The following is a 24703-nucleotide window of genomic DNA, read 5'->3' on the forward strand; positions in this document are numbered from 1 at the left end:
GTGAGAAAGAAAATTGGTAAAATCTGTATTTATTCCTGTTACGTTATGTAACAACTGCGTTAGTAAAACTGCGTTAATGTTTTAGAAAAATTTGTAAACATTTATGCGTTAGTGAAATTTGTAAAAATGTGTGCATTAGTAAAATTGTGTTAAAATACCCACATGCATTAAAATGTTTAAATATGTTAAAATGTGTTAGTAGCATTTGTAAAAAATGCGTTAAATAAAATTTATTTTTTATCTATGATATATATATATATATATGCGTGAAACCAGTTGTAGTAAAATCACATAGAGTTTTAAATGTAGTATTTAAACTTTAACCATTTAAAAATGATAATCACAAGATAAACATTTAAAATGATAATCACAAGATAAACATTTAAAATGATAATCACAAGATAAACATTTAAAATGATAATCACAAGATAAACATTTAAAATGATAATCAAGATGTATCACTAATTTTAAGCATTTAAATTGGTAATCACAATGTTTCACTAATTTGAGAAGAATCTGAATTCGAATAATTCCAAAACTGATACTCATAACTTACATATAACAGCTGAAAATCTACTATCTTGTTTCTGTTTTAGCGGTATTAGCGAATATGATTTATTTTTCTAAGTTTTGTGATTATCTGAAACATTTAGTTGCTTAATTTGTAATTGCTTGATTAGGAATTTTAAGTTCAACCTGCAAAAGATCACTATCATGAGATAATGAATTATTATTTTTGTAACCTTTTATAACCAGTATCACATCTCGTGTATAAAAGTGGGGGGGGGGAAGGAAAAAAGAAAAACACACCTGCTGTACCTGATAATTGTTCTTCGGACATTATTCTAATGACACACTGCGCAAAGCTAAAATCCTGAGCGTTAGATAGATACTCCATCATCGATTGTTTGAAATGTATTAATTCACTTCAGTTCAGTTTTTCAATTAATTTTTTTACGTGCTGATTTTCAAACGGTGAAACTCTAGCTGATGCAGTTTGCTGATGCATCTAGCTGACGCAGTCTAAACTTTCACATAAAAAGGGAGGGTGTGTTTTTTGTAATTGTTTGCTGCATCCGCGTATCCGTAATTGTTCATTTGCACGGGTTGCCTTCTACGTTGCGCAAGCTATTATATTAAAAACTTCTACCTGCTATTATAGCGTTTAAGCGTTTTTACCTTAAGTGCTTCACTGACTTATTTTTCTTGCAGCTTATATTTTTTTAACGGCTAGCTTACAATGTTTCTTTAACGATAGCGATTTTTATTCTAAAGGTCACTGAAATTTATTTTTTGTTAGTTTTCTTTGGCAACGCATTGCTGGTTATTAAATTCTTTGAAGGCTCATGCATTTTTCTCTCTGTTTTCTTTCAGATTTTGCTGCTCGTGAAGTACTTGCCGATAAACCTGAAATTCAGGTAAGCTTCTTACGTATTTCAACTTCTTGTAAAAATATTTCTAAATAGTTTGTTCATGGAAGTATATATATATGTATGCGTGTAACATACAAAAAAGGAATTGAATCAAAGAGGGAATGTTTATTATTTTACTGATGCAAGAATAGAGTGATTTGGGCATTTATAAAGAAGCTTCTATCAATTTTTCTTTCTTTAAAATCAGAATAAAAGAAAAATGCACATGTTTGGTGGGGAGGGGAAGAAAACCTATTGAAGAAGTATATTTATTTTGTTTGGATTTTCTTGCGATTGCTGTAAATGTTTTTAATATTTTTTTTTTTTAAAAAAAACACGGCATTTTCTTGACTTTTACTTTTTAAATCAAATGCTTTTTATTGAGCTTAAAGTCATTTCTCTTGAGACTTTTTTTTTTAAATGAGGAGAAGATTAATCTTCTGGCTTTCTGTTTCAAAGTTTCTTTTGCATATACATTGTAATTAGTTGGGAGTTATATAGTAAAACTTAACCCTGTGGTGATCAGATACACTCGCCTGTCTAGATCAAAATATATTTAAATTTATTATTCACTTTTTATCACTTATTAATTTTTTGTCAACTTCTTTGGCCCAAAATTCCAGTTTTTCCATTATATCACGAAAGATATATGTTAATCTCACCGTTGGTTATCTTCCTGTTTCTGTTACCTGTGACAACCACGTGATCATATTTCGTCGAATTCTCTGTATCGGAACTTGTTTCCACTCTTGGATATTAATTTTGGCATAAAGGTTTATAAATAAATTGAGGGCATTAGAAGCATTTTTAATTAAATCAGAGGTTAAAGAAAATTAAACAGTAAAATGCATCAGGGTACAATATTTATGTACTTCCTTGGCCTTTCATAGGTGTAGAATTAACTCTATAGTTTAGTTAATCTCTGTTAGCTAGTTTAGTTAATCTCTGTGGTTAGGGGAAGCTCTGCTCTATAGTTTAGTTAATCTCTGTTAGCTAGTTTAGTTAATCTCTGTGGTTAGGGGAAGCTCTGCTCATAAAAGCTAATTATGAGATCTTATGTTTTGAATTCCAGTGATTATAGAAGAACTTTAGAACAGTAAAATGCATCAGGTACAATATTTATGTACTTCCTTGGCCTTTCATAGGTGTAGAATTAACTCTATAGTTTAGTTAATCTCTGTTAGCTAGTTTAGTTAATCTCTGTGGTTAGGGGAAGCTCTGCTCTATAGTTTAGTTAATTTCTGTTAGCTAGTTTAGTTAATCTCTGTGGTTAGGCGAAGCTCTGCTCATAAAATCAGAGGCATTAAATCATAAAATCAGAGGCTCTGCTCATAAAATCATTTTTGGCATAAAGGTTTATAAATAAATTGAGGGGATTAGAAGCATTTTTAATTAAATCAGAGGTTAAAGAAAATTAAACAGTAAAATGCATCAGGTACAATATTTATGTACTTCCTTGGCCTTTCATAGGTGTAGAATTAACTCTATAGTTTAGTTAATCTCTGTTAGCTAGTTTAGTTAATCTCTGTGGTTAGGCGAAGCTCTGCTCATAAAATCAGAGGCATTAAATCATAAAATCAGAGGCTCTGCTCATAAAATCATTTTTGGCATAAAGGTTTATAAATAAATTGAGGGCATTAGAAGCATTTTTAATTAAATCAGAGGTTAAAGAAAATTAAACTGTAAAATGCATCAGGTACAACATTTATGTACTTCCTTGGCCTTTCATAGGTGTAGAATTAACTCTATAGTTTAGTTAATCTCTGTTAGCTAGTTTAGTTAATCTCTGTGGTTAGGGGAAGCTCTGTTATAAAAGCTAACTATGAGATCTTATGTTTTGAATTCCAGTGATTACAGAAGAACTTTATGCACTCACTTCTGTTTTGATGTAAAACACCTCGGAAAGGGAATCAATCTGAAATATTTCCCTTCTTCTACCACCATCGTCTCGAGAGGCTTTGGGGATAAACAGATTTTGAGTCTTTCATGCCATTAGACATGAAATTACCAATGTTTTTGACTTATTAAGAACTCAGATCACAATCCAACCTTTGCTGATCCATTTTGCTGACCGGCATACCATTTGGCGCATTTATAATGTTGCGTGCGTACGGGTTCGTTATGAAATGAATGCACAAGTCCGATGAAAAATGAACAAAAAAAAAATTTATTATTATCACAACAAAAATGCTTAAATTTTCTCAAATTATCATGCAGTATTACAATATCTCACAGTAGTTATCTTTTAACTACTCAAATGTCCAATAGAACGCAATTAAAAACAGCTAAAGAACGCTAATCCGCGAATTCGCTACAATCAACAAGAGCAGTTTTCTAAACAACAACAAACTAAGCAACTACTACAAACTGAGATGTTTTCCTCCTTTTATAAGATTTTAAAATCACGCGCTAGAATTTTCCAGTACTTTCTCGAAATCAAAAAGAGATATTTATTTATTTAATGCACGCGCTCTTGTAATTTCAATTTTACGGCTTAGCTTTCTTTTAATATTCGTCACGCGCTGCACTGCGCGAGAAATAAAATCATTTAATTTTTAATTGAACTAACATTAGCTTTTTAAATACCAAATTCGTAACACTGCCCCCTTCCCAAGGACTGCACGTCCCGGGCAGTACAATCCCTGGACAGGAAGCTAAACTTACAACTGTGGCATAAATGCATTAATAAGCATTACATTACAATAATAAACAACATGAACAATAAATGCAATACATAAAACAAATCAAATACACATTTAAAAACAAAATGGACCATGGTCTTATACTATTTACAATTATTTACATTATGTACTATGGCCATAGTAATGAGCTAACCTGTCGTAATGAACGACTTTAGGTTTAGAGTTCGAAGACTTACGAATCCGAACCACGACGTCATTCAGCCTGTTTAGGACTGTGTACGGCCCATCCCAAGGTGACTGTAATTTCGGACAAAGTCCTTTCCGTCGAGTCGGATTCCACAACCACACCTTGTCTCCTTCGTGGAATTGATGTTCAGTAGCTCTTGTGTCGTATCGGGTCTTCATCTTCTCCGTCGCCAAGTTGACTCGCTCTCGTGCAAAATTGTGCATCACTTCAAACCGGGCCTGGAGATCTTGAATATATTCCTCAGACGATGAAGGAGCATCCGGAGGGCGGCCAAACAATAGATCACAAGGCAGACGAAGGTCACGACCGAAGAGCATCTGTGATGGAGAATAGCCGGTAGTCTCGTGGACAGCACTGCGATAAGCCAGTAAAAAGAGTGGTAATTTCTTGTCCCAGTCCTGTTGGTTTCTGGAAACCACTAATGAGAGGTTATTAAGGATGGTTCGATTGAACCTCTCTACCATGCCGTCCGACTGGGGATGCAATGGCGTCGTTTGAGTTTTGTCAATGCCAAGTAGTTTGCATAGTTCTTTGATTACTGCCGAGGCAAAATTCCTTCCCTGATCGGAATGTAACTGAAGAGGCACTCCGAACCTGGAAATCCAGTGCTGTATCATTACCTCAGATACTGTGACTGCCTCTTGATCAGGAATAGGATAAGCTTCAGGCCACTTGGTGAAGTAATCAATGACAACGAGTATGTATTTGTTGCCATCAGCAGTTCGTGGCAGAGGTCCCAGGATGTCAAAGGCGATACGTTCAAAAGGCGCACCTACGTTGTAACGTTGCAGTCTGCCTCGGCTGCGTTTCCTCGGTCCTTTCCGACCTGCACAGGCATCGCAAGATTGGCACCACTTTTGCACGTCATTCTTTGCATTATTCCAGTAAAAGCGCTCACGAACTCTCTGTAAGGTCTTCATAATTCCAAAGTGACCTCCTGTAGGGCTGTTATGTAGTTCTTTGAGGACATCAGGAATCCGGGATCTTGGAAGTATCAGTTGCCATCGGAACGTCTTCCCATCATCCGACTCGAATTTCCGGTATAAGACGCCGTTTCGAATGTGAAGTGAATCCCAGAGTGCCCAGTATTGTTTTGTTGTAGGACTACAGATAGAAATGTCCTGCCATGTAGGTTTTCTGTTTGATGACTCTATTAAATCAAGTATGGGTTTAATGTCGCGGTCTTCCAGCTGGTCTTTCCTGACTTCATCATCACTCCACGGGTCTCGATCAGCCGATGTTGATGTTGTAATTTGTCTTGCGACCGGAGTCAGCAGCTCGTATTTCGCTTCCACCCTGGAACAATATCGGCAGCTTTCTTGGCAAGGTCTTCTAGACAGGGCGTCGGCGTTTCCGTGTGATGATCCCTTACGATGACGGATAGTGATGTCATATTCTTGGAGTCTCTGTATCCACCTGGCTATTTGACCCTCAGGATTTTTGAAATTTAAAAGCCAGGCCAATGAGGCATGGTCCGTGCGGAGGAGGAATTTTCTCCCGTATAGATAATGATGGAAATGTTCTACAGCTTTGACTATGGCGAGCAACTCTTTCCTTGTGACACAGTAATTCCTCTCCGGTTTAGACAGGCACTTGCTCCAGTGAGCTACTACACGTTCTTGGCCGTCTATTTCTTGGGACAAAACAGCACCGACACTTTCATTGCTCGCGTCGGTGTCGAGAATAAATGGTCTGTCGAGCTGAGGATACGTCAGGATTGGAGCAGATGTTAAAGCTTCCTTTAAGTTGTTAAATGCATCCTCGCATTCCTTTGTCCACAAGAATCTTTGCTTGCTCTCTGTCAGCTTGTGAAGTGGTCTTGCGATGGAAGAAAAGTTCTTCACGAATCTCCTATAGTAGGTGCAAAGCCCTAGGAAGCTTCTCAGCTGATGGACATTTTCGGGACGCGTCCAGGATTTAACCGCTGATACCTTTTCAGGATCCGTGCGCACACCTTCTGCAGAGATGACATGTCCCAGGTAAGTCACTTCCTTTCGAAACAATTTGCATTTAGCGGGAGTCAGCTTCAGATTGGCCTCTTTCAGTTTCTGAAGCACCTTTCTAAGATTTTCTAGATGCTCTTCAAAACTCTTTCCGACGATGATGATATCGTCCAGGTATATCAGACAGGCTTCGTAGGAAAGGCCTTTCAAAACAGTCTCCATAAGACGTTCGAATGTTGCCGGCGCATTACACAGTCCAAACGGCATCACTTTGAACTGCCAAAGTCCTTGTCCCGTAGTAAATGCCGTCTTTTCTCGGTCTTCAGGATGGATTTCTACCTGCCAATACCCACTCTTTAAATCAATTGTTGAGAACCACTTGCTTCCAGAAAGAGTGTCTAGAATGTCATCAATTCTAGGAAGAGGGTAACTGTCTTTCTTCTCACCGGGATAACCTCATTCAACCGGCGATAGTCAACGCAAAATCTTGTTGAGCCGTCTTTCTTTCTGACGAGAACGATGGGAGATGCCCATGGACTCGCTGAAGGCTCGATGACATCGCCTTCTTCCATATCTTTTAACAGTGTTCGCACCTCTTCCTGTTTAGCAAACGGTAGACGTCTTGGATATTGCTTGATTGGGGGATGATCGCCAGTATCTATTCTATGTTGTGTCAAACTAGTTCGACCCACGTCAGAAGACGAGCGGGAGAAAACAACTTGAAGATCTTTAATGACGCGATCGGCAGCATTTTTCTCTTTATCGTTTAATTGTGCATTCTGCAATAACTCCGATGTAATGCTCTCTGAGGACACGGATTCTGGGATGTTACTCTTTCTTTCAACGCTGGTTACTGGAGTACATGTTGCAACCACTTCACCTTTCTTAATAACTCTCGACTTTTCAGTTACATTGGCGACTCTCACCGGGATAACCGTTCTGGATAGGTCGACGAGTGTTGAGGCTACTAGTACTCCTTTTGGGATATTACAGTTATTGGGATATTCTATGATGCCGTAGCGGAAATTTCTATTTTCGGCTATGGATCCAGGAAGTAAAATTTCTGTTCTTGCCGGTATTGTGATATAGTCTTGTGCTATGATTTTATGGACAGATTTAACTTCTTCATCATTAACGAGAAATAACGCTATGTCCTCAGATGTAGAATGCAATTCGTTATTTTTAAAATCCAAGTAAAAATTGTATTTCCTTAGAAAGTCCAATCCGAGTATGCAAGAATCAGTGATCTCTGCTACATATGCCGTGTGATGGTAAGCGGCACTTCCAAACGTGATGTTAACATTTACTTTTCCGTCGATGTCGATCTTCTCACCGGACACAGTCTGGAGGGTAACGCAGGGCGGCGTCCAGATAAGTTTGTTTCCTAGTTGTTGAGCCAAATCTTTTCGGATGATGGTGACGTTGGCTCCTGTATCTATAGTCATATTGCACGGAACTCCATTAATATGTCCTATTATGAAAAGTCCATTACTGCCGCCTCTCACTGCAGAAATCTGAAGCGCTTTAAACGGGGGCTTTTCATTATCTGGCAACCTCCGCCCCGCGAGATGGCCACTAATTAGTTTCCCTGCTGCTTGTTAGAAGCGGTCTTAACATCAGTACCCTGGGGTGTTTTGCAGTTTCGTCGTATGTGTCCTTCAGCACCGCAGTTCCAGCACTTAACGGTCGGTTTCTTCTCACCAATATTCCGTCTCAAGGCGTTCAGTTGTCTAGTTAAATCGTCAAGTCGAGCGGTGACTTGATCCCCTGGCTCCTGGACTTGAGCAGCTCTGACTGGGTGGCGGTCTCGACGAGTGGCTTGCTGGGCTGCCTCAAATTTCATGGCGTACACTAGAGCACTTTTTAAATCTTTTACATCCGCCATTCGTAGAGCTTTCTGTATTTCAGTATCTCGGATGCCGTCGATAAAGTATTGCAAGGACAGGATTTCCCTTGTTTCTGTCGGGCATTCCGAAAAGGCGAGATGGGACAGCCTTTCAACATCCGCGGCGAGCTCCTGAAGTGTTTCGGTAGGCTTCTGTTGACGAGATTTTAATTGGAGCCTGCTGTAGTCTTTTAAACACTTCTCCCCAAAGCGCAACTCCAAGGCGCCGGACAGAGCTTCGAAATCTAACCTTTTGTTTTCGGGAAGAGTCTGAAGGATATCCGCTGCGTCGGCTCTTAAGAGAAGCGGCGAGATGACAGGCCTTAGCTTGGGAATCCCATCCATTCGCATCCGCCACGATAGAAAATTGTGTCTTATACACCTGCCAGGAGGTCTTCCCATCATATGTGGATAGCTTCAGAGGTGGACGAGCAGGCATTAGTAAGAATTTAAAATCATCACTCCTGCTCCCTGCCGACGCTACGAATTTCTTTAAAGTATCCATTTCTTTGGCAACTGCAGAAACTCTCTCATCAATTTGTTGTTCGATTTGGTGTTGGACGGCACAAACTCTTCCTTCAATTCGTTCCTCCACAGCAGAAACTCTCCCTTCTATATGTTCTTTTACAGAAGAAACTTTTTCTTCTATTTCTTCTTTCACCGAAGAAACTCTTTCTTCAATATGATCTTTTACGGAAGAAACCTTTTCTTCAATATGTCCAACTTTATTTTCAACTGCTTCAATTCTGCCTTCCATAGCTTCAAATTTATTTTCTATTATGCAAGTAATTTCTCTTTTCATTTCTTCTTGACCAGCTTGAACGGCTTTCATTTCGTCCTTAACGGATTCCTGGCCCAATTTCATTTCTTCCTTAACGGATTCCTGGCCCGATTTCATTTCTTCCTTAACGGATTCCTGGCCCAATTTCATTTCCTCTTTAATTTCTTCTTTAAATGAGGCAAAGGCTGATATTAACTGCCTTAATTGCTCTTCCATCGCTCTTGTTATTGGCATTCAAACCCCACTCCTGACACCAAAAATTGTTGCGTGCGTACGGGTTCGTTATGAAATGAATGCACAAGTCCGATGAAAAATGAACAAAAAAAAATTTATTATTATCACAACAAAAATGCTTAAATTTTCTCAAATTATCATGCAGTATTACAATATCTCACAGTAGTTATCTTTTAACTACTCAAATGTCCAATAGAACGCAATTAAAAACAGCTAAAGAACGCTAATCCAATCCGCAAATTCGCTACAATCAACAAGAGCAGTTTTCTAAACAACAACAAACTAAGCAACTACTACAAACTGAGATGTTTTCCTCCTTTTATAAGATTTTAAAATCACGCGCTAGAATTTTCCAGTACTTTCTCGAAATCAAAAAGAGATATTTATTTATTTAATGCACGCGCTCTTGTAGTTTCAATTTTACGGCTTAGCTTTCTTTTAATATTCGTCACGCGCTGCACTGCGCGAGAAATAAAATCATTTAATTTGTAATTGAACTAACATTAGCTTTTTAAATACCAAATTCGTAACAATAATTATTTTTAGCCTAAAGAGCGTTAGCCTAGAAGAGCTGTTAATTTCAAAACGCCATTTTGCTTCGATTCACTTTTCAAACTGTTGTCACAAAATATTATCTCCATGTATTGTATTTAAAGAAACTAAACAATGAAGAATCTGCAAAGAATGCATGAGTGTTTCTCGCATTGTGAAGAAACAACGGTACCTAGAGCCATCAAATTTTGAATAACGTAATCCTTCAACCGAACATGGGCACTTAGAAGCCCGAATTTTGAATTTCGAATTGGTTTTATTATCTATTTAAAATTTTGTAAAACGAATTTGTGATTAACAAACTCAACGATTTCAAAGCGAGCAATGGCAACAACACTGTACGGGAAAAAAAATATCTCCAGCGCGCAAGACTGTCCATCGGAAATTATAAAGTTATGCTCTTTTTAAATTATTCTGTGATATTACTGTTGAATTGAGTTTTATGTGTTTCAGGTGCGAAGAACATGATATTTAATGCATAAAGGTAACACACAAAACGTTAAAAGTACGCCCTTTGGGACGTAATATAAAAAATCTGAAAGCTTTTTAAAATTATTTATCAAATTCCAGCCCACTAGTTAATTAAGCTTCGGTCTGTCCAATTTTCCACAAGGCAATTAAAATAAGATAATGCAGAGCATTCGTCAATTTAAGAAGGGGTCATGTTTTATCCAGTTGAACACAAAGTTCACACAGAAGAGTCGACTATATTAAAACGAAATAAAGGGTAATGGCACAGCCTTGTCTAGTTAACAGTGTAAAAGAGGCCGCCGCAGCTGCACGAAGGGCATCCGGAACAAGATGACGAATTGGTGCTGAGGGCATTCCTGTATTTAGTACAGGAAAAGCGAACAGACATTGTATGAAAGGACCGTCTGAAGATTCGTTTAATCTCCAGATTTGAAGAATGAAAGGGCAAATTTCTATTTGGTTTCTGAATTAAACTGCAACTGTGCAAAAAGTTCCTCTTTTTCATTTCTCTAAACACCATAGTGGGGTGCCCACTGGAAAGACACTTTAGTTGAACTCTTGCAAGTAGAGGTCGACACTGCTGGACGCAAGGGCTTTTATTCTCCTGATTAGATAATAAAGCCTGAAGAGCAGATGGTTGAATCGCAAAGGACCACAGCCTTCTCAAAGGAATTCTGTCGAATGGAAAGTTGCTGAAGAGTTACGTAGATTGATTGCTGCTCACCATCAAATGGGTCGAGAAATTTCCAGCTGGCAGATAAAAACAAAAGTTCCCAAAAAATATCTGCCTTCACTCCTTGATGTCCGGATGGGAAACATCTGTACAGATGTGAAACCATTGATAAGAAGAATAGTGATCGTGGATATAGTTTCCAAAGCAATCGCACCCATCCATAATTAATTAAATGGGCTTGTGACTGAAAATGATTGAATTGGCTGTGATTGAGGATTTTCTTTTCTACTCCCTGCCATCTTTAGAGTTATCGGAATTTCAAAAGGCACCTATCTGAGTTCTAATATGTAAGATAAAAAATCTTCTTGTAAACGCAAAAGTTGCTCCATTCGCAGCAGGCATCTTTTCTTTCTCTCATGAAATATCTCTTTGATTGTTGTAAAAATAAAGAGAATTACGATTTACTTCTTTGTGTTGCCATCATTCCCTGGCAAAAAAAAAAGGATTCCTATTTCTTAGTACCGTTGCTCAGGTATAGATTGAAAGTCCCTACACAATCACTGACGGAAATGGAGAGAAATAATAATAGTAAAATAAAATGAGCAAATAAAAATCACAAATGGTCCCCAAAAAAGGAAAAGGGGAAAAAAAGAATCTCTTCGAAATGATACAGATTTTTTTTTTTTTTTTTTTTTTTTTTTTAAGAGTCTGCGTCCGATCCTTTTGTGGGGTCCGGCCGATAGGATGGTTGGAAAAGTGGAGATTATTGGCAGGGGTTCGCTCGATATCGAATAAAGCTTTTCTTTTCGTTCTCGTTTAGAAAAGAAATCCATACTATCGACCTAAAAGCGAGAAACTATACGGAGATTAACGCTTCTTTGTCCCGTCCTTTTATATATCGTTTGTTTTGTGTTCATCGAGCTCTTTTCATCTCTTTTTAAAGAGCTTGCGTAAATTAAATTTAGCCCTTCATCTCTTATTTTTGAAACTGTCCGGTCGGCTGCTTTTTCAAAGAACCATGTTTTTTATTTTTAGTGTTGGCAACTCGACGTGAAACGTTGTTACCCACCGTAGGAATGGTTTTTTTCGGAGCGCTGATGGGTTGAAAGGAACAATATTTATTGCATGTATATCGTCTGCGTTGTGTAAACCTGTTTTTATTTGACACAATCTTTTTCTGTTTCTTTCTTTATTTCCCTTTTCAATGTTGGGGTGTGTAACTTTGTGTTTCTTGATTGTTTCTTTCTTCTTCGTTTTAAGATAATGTAAGGTTTGAGAAAAAGTAAAAGGAATTAAAAAAAAAGAGAGAAAGAACATTGTTTATAGATCTTAACACTCCACGTGTCGATTCAAGAGCGAAACCTGTTATTGTAATTTCGATCTGGTAATTTGTCTGCTATTAAATGCTTTCGGAAATACAATGATTAGTTTGCATTTTTTTTTTCTTTTTTTAAGTTGAAGGAATAGTTGGATAATTATATGTAAAAATGGCAAAATGGCTCCTCTCTTTCTCTCACTAAATCTATATATATATATATATCCCTTTTCTAATGGGGGAGAAGAAAAGAAGGAAATTATAATTGAAGAATGAATGAATGTATATTTTGGGTATGTTCTATATTGTTTTGGAGGGTTATGTATACATTATTGGAGGTCGGTATTCTTTATCATTTTATTTGAATTGGTAGTTTTTTCTATACAATACTAGTGAAGGAAAACATACATTTATTTATTTATTTTACCTTCCTCATTTATGTATTATCCCTCCCCCTTTTTTTGCTTATATCTATGTAATTTTTATGACGTTTTCATAATATGTATTATTTCAATTAAAATTATAACTTAGATGAAACAATTTTTTATATTATTGTCATAAAGGTATAATTTTGTAAAAAAAATAACTATTTATGGATAATATATAAGATGTGTGAAATATGTCCTAAGCACACGTGACAGCAAGTTTAATAATAAATAAGAATAATAAATATAAATAAATGATTTGCGGTCATATTTATATTATTAGTCCAAAGGGGCAATTTGCCCAGTAGGACTGTTAATTTTGTTTTAGCATTTTGCGTTGATTCACTATAAATGTCGGTTTTATTTTTCAAATTGTTGCCACCAAATATTAGAGCCCTGTATTGTATTTAAAGAAATTAAATAATGAAGAATCTGCATAAATGTATGTATGTTTCTCGCACTGTTATAAAACAACGGTACCTAGAGCCATCCGATTTTGAATAACGTACATTTCCCCGCAATATAAGCATTTGGAAGCCCAAATTTGAAACTTGTTTTATTATCTATTTCATTTTTTTGTAAAACTTTAACGAATTTTTGATAAACAAACTCAACGATTTCAAAGCGAGCAATGGCAACTCTGTACCAAAATAAATAAATAAATTAAATTAAATTAAATTAAATTTAAAAAATTATCTCCAGCGCATAAGACTGTGTATCGGAAACTTTAAAGATACGCATGCTCATTTTAAAATTTTTTTGCGATATTGCTGTTGAGCTGAGTTTTATGGTTTAAGTACATGTTACTTAATAAATAAAGGTAGCACACAAAATGTTAAAAAAAGCCCCTTTGGGCGTAATTGTAAAATCTGAAAGCTTTCAGATTTTTTTAAAATTTAAATTTCGAATGATTCTGGCATAAAATCCCGGATTTAATGAAAGTTGCTTTATTTAAAGCGAAATTTTAATTTTCAGCCCTCTCTGAATTAGAAAAAGAAGTGAAAGAAAGAAACAGTGGTATATAAATATACAAATGGAACTAAAAATATATATCTAGTAACCACCTTATATGTTTCTGCACACAATTTTGATATGACATAGTAGTTTTTTAACTCTAAATCTGTAACTTAAAAGTATTTTAATGAAATTATTCATTCAGTACCTCTAAGAAGTTCAAGTTACTAAGCTTGTGGGCTGTTTATATTGCTTACTGGTTTGCGAACTACCTACCAATGTAATTATCGTAATGTAATTTCTCAGCAGTATAATTCCAGGTTAGTTACACTTTAAAGTATAGTTTCAAATTAGTACAAATTCCAGGAATACTAATATGTCTTGGACAGGCGACTCGCATTTGGATTTGACATGGTATGATCGGGCGCGACCTACAGTGCGCCTTTGCAATTGTTGTTACATAAATTCATTCAAGATTTATCGGAGTTTAATTGAACTATTCAATTATAACGAAACTGTGACTTTTATCAGACTCATTCGCACTGCCCGGTTCATATATTAATATATATTAATTTTTTTTTTTTTTTTTTTTTTTTTTTTGTGTGTGTGTGCCGTACCTTCTTCACAAATGGAGCCATGCCCAAAAAAATCCTTCGATCTCATTACACGAACCAACCCATCTTCACATTTACCATAACAATTAATTTTTAAAAACGTTAGATGTAATTGAAATCGTTGCGCCCAAGCAAATTGCTGGGAAATTATCTCCCGCTTCGGTAATCGTCAAGTGCTTTCGTGTTTCATTTCTGCCGTAAACACCCCCTGCGAGTTAAATTTAAATAATGAGCCTGTTACAGAATCTGCTGTGGTCAGCAACATCTCTCTCTCTTCTTGACTGAGGGTCCTCCAGGTTAGACGCAGAGAGCAAGGCGGGCTCGGTATTAGCGAGGTTTATTCTGGGAGCCGGTCACTTGGAACGTACTAGTAAACGCGTTCGTCTGGAGCAAGACCACCAACGTTGAAGGAAATAGAAGAGGGCCGCTCGCCAAAATGCCAAGCACTTGGCTCCAGATGACAAGTTTTTGTTTCTCCACGATCGCACATTTCTGAAGGTATGTTTATCCATTGGCGGTGCATAAACGCCAGATGACTGAGATTTAGACCATGTCCTCCCAAAGGGTTTCTGTACGGCCATTGTTGCCCACAAGATGTTTCCTCACAAATGCCTGCAAAATGTTTCGTTGCGATTATGGTTGAGCATAGTCCATAAATAGTTTATTGACTTTATCTCAACAAGAGGCCGTGTCTCCAAACGCTGACTATCAAGTGTTTCAATTTCCTGAAAAATTTTGTACGTTAAAAAAAGGCTGAAAAATCAATAAAATCATCGTGATTTAAGTAATAAAGTTAATCGGGATTTACCTAAACATAATTCCATCTTGGCTTTCCAACAGTTTTGTTTCTGGTAAGCGGAAAATATGATTATGAGGAGTTACGGGAAAATCTACTTTCCTCTAGGGCCCTTGCTTTCTGGATATATGCGGTGATCAGGCTATGAATGAATATTATTATTATTAAAATTGCAAAACGATCGAAATTGTTTACCTAAAAGAAGCCTTTTTTTAAATCGATATGTTGTTAGACACTATTTGGTACAACGTAAAGCGTGCGTTACTGTTTGAGGAATCGGATTGCACATAACTGAAAGATGATTATTAAACATGAACTTTTGGCCTATGGACTAATCTTTATGTAACAGAAAACAAAACATTTCAGGTTATTCAATCTACTACGATTCAATATCGTATATTTATTAGGCGTTTTTAGAATTGTTTGTTTATGCTATCATAATAAATACCAATTATTTACGGGTAAGGTAAATACTAGAAGTTAATATCATCTATATATATATAAAAAGAAGGTCTGTGTGTGTTGGGTGTCCGTTAATAACTCAGTCACTTCAGTAGCCTATCGTCGTCAAACGTTCTACTATTGTTTTCTGGGTCCTGGAAAAAGTCGACGTCTCCTTTTTTCCAAAAAAAAGTAGCCAAAATCAGAGATTTAAACGCGGAAAAACGATCATTTTCGCCCTCATTTTTCCGAGTGGCAACAGTCTCCTAAGCTCGAGATGAAAATCTGCTTTATTTCGAAAGTTGTTGCCACTGTTCGCTTTCAAATCGTAGAGTTTGTTAATAAAAAAAATTTCTATGTTTTACAGTGAAATAAAAATAGCGTTGCCAAACATTAAATACATTATTCCCGATTCCAAAAATTCGTGAGAAGCCATTTCGTCTGTTCCCATCTTCGTACGACTTTAATCAGCTGAGATATTAATTAAAAACTCCGAAAACACTAATTTTCGCACTCATTTTTCCGAGTGGCAACAGTCTCGCGCGTTGGAGATAAAAATGCTTTATTCCAAAATGTGTTTCTACTGCTCGCTTTCAACATGCAGAGTTTTTTAATCAAAAATTTGTAAGTTTCATAAAATATATGTATATGTATAAAAAAGAATGTCTGTTTGTGTGTTTGTTCGCGTTATTGATTTCTGATCAAATATGATCAATTTTGTTGCCACATTTAATCGACTAAAATTGAATATAGGTGAAATATCGGATGGAGCTTGAGCTTTTACGACCATTTGATTAGAGAGACGAAAATCATTAAAAACTGGGTGCCATTGGTTGCTGATATAATGAGAGAGAATTACTTTATTACAAGGGGGAAGGATTACAGCGGTATCGTTTTCTCCGTTGTTAGATACATTACTCTCAATCTAGCTTAATTGGCATCGGGTACTTCCGCTAGTTTGAAATAAAATAAACAACTTATTTTAGATGTTCAGGAAATTATTCTGATGCCGATTATACTTTTAAATAACCTGAATAGTTTTTATTTTATATTTTTAAGTGAAATTCATTTAAGTTTTAGGTTTCCAATGTATTCAAAATATTTATTTCAAGTATTTCAGTGTAATATTTTATTACTATCCATTTCTATATATTGTATCATTATTACATTACTGCATTTTCGTTGGTAATGATTTTTTCCCCTCTTTCGTTTTATTCTTAACGGTTCTTTTGCTTTTAACGATAAAAAATGTAATGAATTCAAAGGAAATTGCTTTCACGACAGTATAACAATTATAAATTGATGCAAGATAAAATGCGCTTTTGTTAGCCATCGTAAATGAGCGTGAAATTATTCTTTGTTTTATATTTCTTTTTAAACCGAAATAAATTTTAATGAACTTGGTATAATTTCTGAGGTTTATTATTTGGAAATAAGAAAAGATGATGATGATAGAAAATGGAATATCCTTTTATCGCTTGCTAAGCTTTAGGGATTTTTAAGGCAATTGTTGTTTAGGAAGCAGGATTTTAAGCAACATTATGTATATTCGTATAAAAGTGTAAATAAACTTCATGAGTGATTTTAAATAAGCTAGTAAAATTTATATTTGATTAAGAATAAAAACTATTTTACGAATTTTCTGTTTTACAATTTTAATCCAGTATCTTTTATAATAAAAACCTAATTCACATTTAAAAGATTTTTTTAATCTAATTAACAAATTTAATATAATCGTTTAATCTAATTACATGTGAATTTTGCTTTTGCCGTTATTTGTTGTTGTTTTTAAATTACAGGTGTTTAAGTTTAATTAAGTTATACTAATTTTTACATGACGTTGCATTTTAACATAGTAATATTTTAACATAGTAAATAGCACTATCAGATTTTGACAAATTTTTGGAGAGTCGTACTTGCAGCAAATTTTACTGATTTTTTTTTCAAGGCCAGTGCTTTGGACTTTTTAAGGAGGAGAGCAGAGGTTATAACATTTCAAGAGATTTGCGGAATCCAGTGTTTCTTCGACTTACCAATGCTTTAATGAAGAATTACCTGTTTCTTAGCTCCACTCCACCAGCGGCCGAGCGGTAAAGCCGCCTAACACTGGTGGTTTCGACTTGGGCTCGATTGTAGAGAACGGGCTAGCATGCATGTGCGTTTTCGTGGCCATCTTAGCATAAATAGTTCCCTTTAGAAAATTCTCCACTAAGGCATCCTTTCCTTAGGCCGATAAAGGGCTTTGCAAATAAACCAAACAAACCTTAGTAATTAACGTACTCTCAATGAAGTCTTTTCACCCTTTCGCGGGTGAGGAGGGGTAACACAAATGAAGTATTCTGAAATAATCTCAAAGAGAAAAATTATTTCATTTCGGAATTTTATCATTTTTCTTGCTGCAAAATTTTTACCTGTTCATTTTTATAAGATATAATTTCAACATTTTGTAGTAACTATTTGCTCTTTGAATAATCAATCCGAGGTTCGAATCCTGCGAACGGGTTGGCTGCATGGGCATTTTCGTGGTTTCCCCCTATATTTAACATCTAGTACAGACTTGTGTTCATGCAGTTTCGGGGGAGTGCAAAATGTCGAACATGTGTTGCTCTGTTGTTCAAAGCTCAAGGAAGGACGAAAGAAACTCATTTCTAGGTTAAACTCTGTGGAATATTACATTTCCTCACCCTCTTCACGTATTCGTCCAACATAAAATGGCTTTCTCTTTCTTCTGTAAATTTATCTCTTACGTATCATCTGTAAATTTGTAAGTTTATTTTATTTTGTGTTGTGTTGTTGTAATTTTTTTTTACTTACCTCTGTAAGCCTTGTGTAATACTATGTGGTGCACAAGGATCTAAAAAACATGTATACGAGCCAGTTTCCCTTAGAAAGTCCTCGACGAAAACATTCTTGCCCTTAGGCAGATAGCCCTCGAGGTTTTGTCATAATCACTAAAAGTTTGTGAAAATAAAAACTGATTATTTTGCTAGACTCTATGAACAAATTCACCTTGAACAAATTGTTGACCTTGAACAAATTCAAGAGTGTCAGAGAACAAACTTTAATAAGATGTTGAGGTATTTAATTTTTGAATTTAATAGTTATAAATACTTTGTTACTTTGCATACCACCTGTTTTTCCCTTGCGACCACAACACAAAATAATTTGGTTGTAAATATAATTAATGTCAAATTTGAAACTGATTATTTTACCATACTAACCTTTCTTCTACAGATATTGCCATCGTTATAGTTCTTAAATTTAACTCTTTCACAAACAACGTGGTTGTATTCGCGCCCGTAAATCGAAGTTTAAATTATCTAATTTTGCATTTCTATTGAGCACTTGCACGTTCTAACATTACAAGTATATATTTTACCTAAACTACAGTGTATCCAATATAACTTTACCGTGTAACATTTTCATGAAAAATCCTGTAAAATAACTCTGTCATAACGGTAACATTAACTAGCACAAAAATCTTTTTTTAATTCAGAAATAGTTTTAATAAATTGTTCCTAGCATCACCTTCTGAAAGAAAAAACGGAGAAAGAAGCAGGAAGTTTTACATTTGGTTAAAAATGTAACTAATCCTTTTATATATATTTTTATCGATATATGATGATAAACTGCAGCTAGTTTAAGTTTAATCTTTAAAGCTGCAGTTCTCGGAACATAAATCTCAGAAGCAATTAATAAATACACCAAGAAATTTAGCAGTAGCGTCGTATTGCATTGTTAGTGCTAGCTTCTTTCCTTGCAACTTTTACTAGAAGCATCTGAGAAATTAATAGCTTGCACAATTAATTTATTATCGGTTTAAAATTCAATGGCCAACATAAAATACAGCTGACACTTTCATGGTTATTATGTTGTATCAAGTATGGGCAAAATAAATTTCTTTTTATCACTGCAGATATTGAGAATTATTTAGAAATTTAAGTTCATAACGCAAGGTGAATTTGAACTTGAAAGTAAGACTGTAAGAAAATAATTTGAAAAATGATGTTTTAGTATTTTCTATCTTGTATTTAATATTTTTATTTCTAAAGATCAACTGTAATTTTTTTGAAATATGCCAGTATATTCCTTATTTGTTTATTATTTTATTTTTATTGATACTGTATTTTCTTCATGTGGTTCAGTCCTACAAGACGAAATGTAATTATGGAGTACCAGAATTTTTTTCTCGAAGAAAAACATTTACAAATACCGTAAATTTTATTAATTCACTTAAGGATTTGTAAACGTCAGTCTACTTTTTTTAGGGAGGGAAAAATTCATTAAATGCGTTTGGATTTATTTGTATATTCTCGGGGTTAAAAATCTGCTTTTAAAGTGTTCTAATTAAAATAAAATAAACCATATGAAAATTTAAAATCCATTTGCAATTCCCTGTTAAAATAATTTGTTATTTTATTCTGTTTTTTGTAACGTTAATTCTTATTTATAATAATCTAAATTTTAATTTACATTGAAATATCCAAGCTTAGTTTTCTTTTATCTTTTGAAATAGTTTAGTTTCCCATATTGTGACATTTTTCTCCTGTGTGCCTTTTCAAAATATTAAATTATACAGTCTACTTTAAGACGTTTTTATCAAGATAAAACCTTAAGAATGTAAATCTTAGCATGAAGATTCAATTAAAACCTGACATTTCTTAACATTGTTTTAAAATGTGTGTGTTCTCGAAAATAATTTAACAAATGTATTTAAATGGACCAGACTTTAAATTAACGTGTAATGGACTAGGAAACTATCTTGATTCTGTTGTTGTTTTAGTTCTATGTTTGAATTTATTAAAATTTACAAAAAATTAAGCATTAAATTTTTAATAAGTTATCTGCAGATATATACTGTTACAGGAAACTTCAGAACTATTTTAAATACTGTGATATTCAAGATGGTCATCTTTCTTCAAAACTATCTTTTATATGTTATTTTTAGGGGGTTAATTATTAGATCATTTTATCAAAATTTTTAATGTTTTTGTCATATGGACTACTTATTCATCCCTGTCTTGCATGAATTACTGTCGATTTCTGTCTTCAACCAACCGCCATTTAGAAAATATCGATTTAATAGCCTTTTCGAAGATAAATGTAGCTCCAATCTTAATCACTAATGATTTCTGACGTTTCTTTTTACGCATGATTTACAAAGGAAACGATATAAATTGGTATTTACAACACGTAACAATTATGCCCATTTGGATTAGATCTAAAGGAGGGAGAAGCGATATATTTCAATCAATTCTTTCCGAAAATTAGATGTACGTATTTTTTTTTTTTTTTACTTTCTTGTGTTCTTGTGCTACTTCCTTGTCCCTACCTACTGCGTGGGTTTTATAGTGAATCCTAATAAATTGTAATTAATGATGTACAGGTAGGGAAAGGCTACAAAGTTCAAGATATGTTCTGAAAGATATTGGGCAAGATTTTACTCCTCCAGGGATTATGCAATTAGCACGTCTAATGGTAGATTCGTAGGATGGTGGGAGCAAGACAGTGTTTCGTTTCAACCTTCTAATGATTGACTTCAGCTATACAAGCTTGTGAAGGGGTAGATCATGGATGGTCCCCGAGGTACACTCGCAGGGATTAAAAAAAGGCTCTTCTCTTTCTTCGTTGCGTTATCCGTCATTTGGCTTCTTGACAGCCAAGGAGAGCTCTTCGAGGAGGTCATTAGACGAGCATCATTAGCCGTCGGCAATTAATTAGCCCTCACGCAAACCATCGGCCTTTCCAAAATGGGAACCTCTCTTTCGCTTTTCCTTGCTGCTGCAGCTTAGAATTAAGATTCCCCTGACCGTATTAAAAGCTACGTCGTGGTAAAGTCGTTGCGATTGCGGAATGGTAATATCCAGCTTATGAGTGGTGGATCGTGTTACTTTGCGTCAGATGCCAAAGTGAAAAATGTAAAGTTACGTTCTTGTGAAATCTCAAGAAACATAAATACCGTAACTGTAGCAAATCACTGTTATTATTAAAATCACGTATTTATATTTTCCAAATCAATATTTGTTCGCTTCTAAAAACACTATTTAACAAATTAAACAATATTTAATAATTAATTATATTTTTCAAATAAATATTTATGGCACTTAAAATACTGACGAGGGGAAAGTCCTTTTAAGACGTTTGGTGCTAGAAAAAGAGTGGTAGGAGACCTCCGATTTGTTTCCTGGTGTACTCTTCATCAGAATTGAGATATAGCTTCCTTTTTCACGGTTGCAGTTCGGTCATCAACTGTGGTTTACTCTGGGCAACATTCACGGTGATGAGACGGCTAAATGACAGATGGGTGGCTACTCTCGACGAGTGTTAAATTGCAAGCGTACTATCATTTGTAACAGGCACATATAAGAATGATGTAGTCGAAATTTTTATCATGGATTGGTGAATTAAGGCAATTGGCTAAAGATTTGTGTTACTGAAACTGCAAACTATATTGTCAGATTGCATGTACTTGGTCTCCTAAAATTGACTGACGGTTTTCAAAAATTTACAACAGGAAAACGGTTAAGGTTACAAAAATCATGTTACAAAATCTTGCAGCAAGTTCATGCGACATGATAATAAACTGCATAAAATTTTTCTCCAGAGTTTCTGGTTTTAGTTCAAACATTTTCCGGCAGATGGCGCTGCAGATATTAAACATGTAAATCAACGAAAAATAATTGAAAATCACATCACAATTTTTCAAAAAATTTTAATGAAGGAAAATTATATTACAGTATTTTAAAGATGTCCACCATGTCATAATCGGAGGACGAAATTAGCAGACATTTTAAATAAATAAAATGGTTGCATATTCGTCACAGATTATTTCTTCAAGTTTCTCGAGTGTTCGGGGACTTTTCCGGTACACTGCATCCCTCAAGCAACCCCAAGGAAGAAACTGCTCGGATTCAAGTCTGGTGAATACGGTAGCCACTCTATTCCCTGTCCTGCGAAGCACGGGTAATTTCAAATAATTACACGTTTATCATAATATTCCTATTAGAAACTGAAAACTGCAGTATTCCGGTGAGGCCAGCTTGCACGAACCAGGATGTCGAGGATAATTCGACCAGAGCATTTTCAATGGCTACAAAATCCTACAGAATTTGAGCATATCGTTCTGAAGTCACTGTATCACGTTAAGTGTCCATTTATACCTCTTCTGTCAGTCACTTCTTGAGAAAGACTGAAATTGAAACACTCACATAAGGGTTCTCAGTTCTCCAAAATTCGCCAGTTTTGCTTAGTGCGAAGTCATCGAGATGAAAATGTGCTTCATCTGAAAAACACGTAATGTTCACATCAATATTACCAACATCAATCATTTCCAGCATTTTATTTGCAAACATGTTCCTTTTCTCATCGGATACAGTCTGAAGCTTTCTCTGTGTTTGAATTTGGTATAGGAACAAGTCCAGTCATTATCGTATGCGCCGCCGTTTTTCTTAATTAACATGCGACTGCAGGTTTTTAGACTGATTTTCAAGCGGAGCGCGCCCAGTTGCTCAACGACTGTACATTTGCTTCTCTAACAGCCAACCGGCGTTGTTCAATAGTTCTACTTTGTTCATTTGAATTTCTAGTTGTGTTTTTATTGTATTTGTCTCCAGACCATTTGCACTGAAAGCTTTTTCCTGTTGCTGTAATACTTTCCCTTAATCGGTAGAATTCCAATACAAGGGAAATCCTTTCCTCCAACGAATGCGTCATTTTCAATACTTTCCTACGGAATTTGCTGTTCAGCTATCTACTGCTTGTCCAGTCTCAGGTAACACTCCTTTTAAGTCGAAACATCAAGCCCTTCTGCGGATGCGTATCTTAATAATTCGCATACAGCAAAACAGGAAAGAACGGTAGAGGGGATTTGCAGCGCCATCTATCGGACAATTTTTGAACTAAAACCAGGAACTCTGTTAGTAAAAACTTATGCTGTGTCACATGAATTTGCTGTAAGAGTTTTTTTTTTTTTTAAACCTTAACCGTTTTCCTGTTAGAAATTTTGAAAATCGTCAGTTTATTTTATGACACCCGGTAAAGTAAAACATAGTAATGTAATTATGTGTGTATTAAAAATGCACTTAATCAAATCTGCAGAAGAGATGATGACAGATTTCTCTGTGATCTGTCAGCAGAAAAGATGCTGAAAGATCACAGAGAATGCTGAACATCTAATTATATGAGTAATGCTAAATAATTACGGTTACAGGCTTTATAATTGACTACAGTAAAAGATGTGCTGTTAGTGTTTTGTAGTTCTTATAGTAACTAATTCTCCTCTCCTACATCTCCTTTCTAAGCAGCATTCCATCTTAAAATTATGAATGCAAACCTAGAAATATGCAAATGGTTGCTAAATTGCGGAACTAGTGGTAGAGAGAAAGGATTTTGCTACCTAATGGTCGTAATGCGACCTGCAGCGTGGTGAGTGGTTATTGTGCGTTGAAACTGACATTTATATTTGAGCTTAGGCTGTTTAAGATCTTGTCTAGGTTACTCATATAGAATGAATGAGAATTTCTGATGAACATCTTTGTAGGTATAGCTGAACGTAACTTGCTAGTGCCGGCTTTGATTAGTTGTCGCTAACTCGTTGTAATATTAAGTGCGTCCCGATTATTTGTGTTTTATTTGTGTTTGTTATTTGTGATTATTTGTGTGTGCAGCATTCTGTTTTTTCTTAGTTTGGTTTATTACTCTTTCCCGAACGCGTAACTGTATATTTTAGCTGCATTACCAAATAAGTGACTTTTCAAATAATTAATTGGCATAACTTTTGTAATCTTAGTTTTTCAAGGGATTTCTTTTAAATGCAAACTGAATTTAGAATATCTCATAGATTTTTATATTTTATTATATATTTTTGTATACTTTCTCATATATTTATCTCATATACTTTGTTTTTATTATATATTATTGTAGGCATCTATTGTTAATGCTTTCGTGAAACTTACACTGAATATTTAGTTTGGTTGTTTGTTATCTGATAGATAAATTGTAATAATTTACAGTTTGGTTGCTCTCTCTCTCTCTCTGTCTTTTTATCTAATTTGTTAATTGTAAAATTGCATAAATCTCCCTCTTCATTATCTTAATAAAATTCGCAATCATTTCCTTCAACCATGCATGTTCTTTGAAGTATGATTTCTGGGACTTGACCAGAAATGTCCTTTGCGAATTGTGAATTCGATTTTCCTTGAAGCTTGTCAAATCCAGCACATTTTCCCCCATTATTATAACTAATTTGAATTCCAAGATTTTATACTCTTAAAAAAAGTACTTTTTCGTGGCTTATACACTTTTTCTATCCTCTTCTTT

At 35.2% G+C, this 24703-nt stretch overlaps 1 protein-coding gene across 6 annotated transcripts in view; it reads left to right on the forward strand.

The window, feature by feature from the left end:
- The window catches only part of LOC118192366 (plexin-B-like), a 447998-nt gene that overhangs the window by 151104 nt on the left and 272191 nt on the right, over positions 1 to 24703 (forward strand). For all 6 annotated transcript variants that reach the window (XM_085818164.1, XM_035363312.2, XM_035363314.2 and 3 more), the window contains exon 2: positions 1375 to 1418. The gene's annotated coding sequence lies outside the window, so the exon portion shown is untranslated. The remainder of the gene's footprint in view (positions 1 to 1374; positions 1419 to 24703) is intronic.

The sequence above is a fragment of the Stegodyphus dumicola genome, chromosome 6, assembly GCF_044657685.1.
Source record: "Stegodyphus dumicola isolate Sdum_Otavi_A_Nest chromosome 6, ASM4465768v1".
NCBI lineage: Eukaryota > Metazoa > Arthropoda > Arachnida > Araneae > Eresidae > Stegodyphus > Stegodyphus dumicola.